This window comes from Protobothrops mucrosquamatus, unplaced genomic scaffold (assembly GCF_001527695.2).
Source record: "Protobothrops mucrosquamatus isolate PMUCROS unplaced genomic scaffold, P.Mucros_1.0 scaffold3749, whole genome shotgun sequence".
Lineage (NCBI taxonomy): Eukaryota > Metazoa > Chordata > Lepidosauria > Squamata > Viperidae > Protobothrops > Protobothrops mucrosquamatus.
The window spans coordinates 4,684-8,546 of NW_015389702.1; the positions used below are offsets into that span (position 1 = coordinate 4,684).

Here is a 3,863-nt window from a genome sequence, read left to right on the forward strand (position 1 = left end):
GCCACAATTTTCTGGTGTAGTTGTCTATAAAATTGTTTTTGAGATGACAGTTGATTGGGGGCATAAACCCCCACTATTAAGCACTTTCTTCCATTTAAGTTTATTTCCACCAATAAAAATCTCCCTTCTTTGTCAGTTTCTTTTAAGATAGGTGAAAGATGTTTCTTTATATATAATGCAACCCCTGCTTTTTTTTTAAAAGCAGGTGTAGTAAACAAGTCTTCAAGCTTAGAATTTAACAATAATTTTTGATCTTTAGCCACAATATGAGTCTCTTGTAAACATATAATATCATTATTAAAATGTCTTAAATAATGAAAAACCTTACGTCTTTTGTGGGGTATATTGAGCCCTCCCACATTCCAAGATGAAATTTTAAACATTAGCTGATTTCAGTCCTATGGCAATACTTGAAGCATAAGACTTGGCAAAAACCTTAGGTCGAGCGCCACCTACTGGCTCCGAAGTAGCAGGTGGCGAGCTGTCAGCTGATGGGCGGGCTGTCAGTTGTTGTTCTTTCTCCTTACGTCTGTGAGCTGCGCGGGTCATTCTTTGTTCTTTTCCATCGTCTTTCAAACGCCCATTTGCGTCCTTAACGCCGGAAATAGAAGGGAGGTCCACAATCAGATGCTCAGCTACATCAGTCTTTTGGGCTGTGAGTGGGCGCTCTACTTGCAACACAGACGCCATAAAGTCGTTCGCTTTTTTAATCGAATTAATTCTGTAATGCTTACCAGCCACTGTTACAATTATGCCCACCGGTACATCCCATCTGAAAATTATTTGTCTATTCTTAAGTTCCTGCACCAAAAAAGCATAGTCTCGATGCGCTTTAAGTATTTTCGCTGGGATTTCCTTTAAAAGAATAATATCTTGATTTAAAATTTTAAATCTTTGTTGATAAAAAAGCTGCATTATTTCATTTCGTCTCGCTTTTCTTGTGAAATAGACCACCACGTCTCTTGGCAAATTTCTCTGACGGGCCACCCAGGAATTCACCCTGAAGACACGTTCTATTTCATCATGAATTTCCTGCCCACAAGCCAGGGCATCCATAAATGCTTCTGGGATTATTTCTCTTAAATTCTCTTTTGGATCCTCAGCCAACCCGCGGATCCGGATCGCATACTCCATGTCCCGAAATTGAGCAACCAAGACATCACCCTTAACATTTTCCAAAGTTTCCTCTACAAGTTCCAGTCTTTGCACGCTCTCTTCAGCCCTCTGTTCATTTTCCTCCACCCTTTCTGCCACTGCATCCACATATTCAGCTAAACCTTGAAAAGCAGTTGTCACATTCATACGAAAGCCCTCGTGTTTCTGTAATAATTCTTGTTGTTGCTGTATTACTTGATCAAATCTGTTTTCCATTTTATCATCCATTTTTTGTAACATCTCTGTCATTTGCTTAATACTTTCAGTCATTAAATCCTGTAGTTCTTTGCCAGAGGGCGGTGGAGGTGAAGAAGATGGCGGGGGTGGCGGGTGGGAAGCCGACTTAGAAGTTGGTTGAGGCGGCTGGGAAATCGGAGATGTAATTGTCTTTGAAGTTGTGGGCGCCACTCTTCTCAAAGCCATATTAGCAATTTGAAATTTCAATCAATGTAAAAGTCTTTTAAAGTCTTTTATACAACTAATCCAAAGCGAATAATAAAAGTATTAAAAGTAGCAAAAGTTCCAGACCGGAAATCCGAATCACTTTCACTTCTTCTTGCTAAAAAGTATCATTCCATCGCCATTTTAAATTCACTTTCACTCAATCCCCCCAAGTATAGGGAAGATCAGAATATCCAAAGTTAGAGTAAAATCCAAAATAGGAAACAAACTTCCAGGGTCGGTTTGTCTGCATATAATAACTCACAGTTCAATTTAAGTTGCAGCGGTGGCGGCGGCTTCTAGCTTCGCCGAAGCGAAGGCGTCCTGGATCACGGAGAGTCCTCGGGGCTCCGGAGGAGTTCTAACCTACATCGTCCACATAGGACGACTCGGGAACTCAACTCCTACCCCGGGCAGCTGACCGATCCCCTTATGCCCGGGGGAAAGGTATCAAGCCGTTTGACAGCTGATGCTTGCTGTTAAAACGGCTTTTACGCGATAACAGGCGGGAGGCAGCTGTCGGCTGCGTCCGACGAGGTCGCCTGCACACCGGAAGTTCCCCCCAGGAGATTCTTAGTATGGTTGCTAGAGTAGATTCTACTCGGAAGCGGTGGCCTCTGCAGTGATGCTCAAACTGATCCCTCTGATGAAAACATCATCATAGTAACATGATACAATTCCTGCCCCTTTTAAATGTCCATTATGACACCATGCGCATGTTGAAAAGGAGGAGAGTTTGTGGCACAAAACTGCTATTATCATTTTAACAAAAACAGTCACCGTGTTTTATGGTCACCCATAACGTTTGCTTATTAAGAAGAATAAAAATCCTAATAGGAAGCTTAGGCACAGCATTCTTTTCCTTTTGCAATTAAATGTTGAATGTATCTAATAGCAATTGAAATTTCTTATAAATATTATTTCCATGGTTCTTGGTCTTACAACAGCATGGAATGCGCTTCCTGAAAGACAAGCGAGGGTGGTTGACTGACTTACTGTACTTGAAAGTTACTTAATACTGACTCTGTGGAGTATGACAAGGACTCATTAGACAGAGTATTGTAATATGACTTGAAGTATGTTCCAAAGCTTATTGAGTTGACTTATTGTTCTTCCTCTTCCAATTCCAAGATTTTTCTGAACTTCTTGAGGAAACCCAACATCATCGCCCTGAGTCATAACCATTATGAACTCATTCAAAGTAAGTGTTAAACTTTGAATGCAAGTAAAATGCAGATATGTGCATAGATTATCCTAGTGGTGATAATCTGTGTCAATTTGGGACTCAGATTTATAGTTGACAGTAAAAAAAAAATGATCCAGAAAGGAGGGAAGGGGAAGATGGTTTGTGTAGGCAGAACAAGAAAGGATCTGGTTGATTTTCCCTAGCAGATTGATGCATGGAGACCTGATCCTGGTATCACTGTCAGCACTGTTATTCTTTGCATCGGGGGTACCTGTGCTAAAGCTTACTCATGATTTAATAATGGATGAGAGGGCTCCCACAGCATGTATAATCAAGACCTGGAAAGGTGCCACCTGGGCTTTCAATATAGCCACAGTTACCGCCCCAGAGCAGAAGCAGTGGAAAGGCTATAGTTGCTGGAGAGACCCTAATAGCTTTCAGAGACCTCAGAGATCAGCTGTGTGGTTGAGCCAAGATAGGAATTTTTAAAAGTATTACTTCGTGGTGAGAAGAGGAGCAAAACATAATTATTTTCCAACTGCTATTGCAGAGCGCTGTCCAGCCACCATGGTCAGAATAATCCAACCTGCCCCTGGAGAAGGAAGAACCCCTACAAAACATCTATGAGGCCTGTTGTAAAGACTATTCTAGCCATCTGTTGGATAAAACTGAACTCACTCTGAGTTAGACTTCAGCTATGCAAGTGCCTTCTGTCAACGCTGTTAACATCGGATGTTTTTGCTTTGACAACAGTTGGAGATGCAACCATTTTCTTATGTTTTACTTTTAGAATTAGAGTTAGAATTAGAGTTAGAGTTAGAGTTATATGATGCTGGGGGAGGAATGTGCACGAGAGTTTAGCTAGACATAACAATACTGGATCTAGTGTGTGAACCAAGGTTATTGAAATAAGAGATGATAAGAATTGGCAGGCTGGAGAACTGGAGGGAAAGCCTGCATTTCAAACTAATTGGAGAATGTGATTTATGACTGTTAATTGGAGGAGGGAATTGTGCTTTGATACTTCAGTGCTGCGAGTGCAGCCAACTGTATCTTAGATCCATGTTTACCTGGTTGGATA

General features: G+C 41.2%; 1 long non-coding RNA gene across 1 annotated transcript in view; it reads left to right on the forward strand.

The window, feature by feature from the left end:
• Nucleotides 1–3,511, forward strand: part of LOC107298156 — a 7,826-nt gene extending 4,315 nt beyond the window's left edge. The window contains exons 2-3 of the long non-coding RNA XR_001549149.1: nt 2,728–2,797; nt 3,333–3,511. This is a non-coding gene — a long non-coding RNA (uncharacterized LOC107298156). The remainder of the gene's footprint in view (nt 1–2,727; nt 2,798–3,332) is intronic.
• Nucleotides 3,512–3,863: the final 352 nt, after the last annotated feature.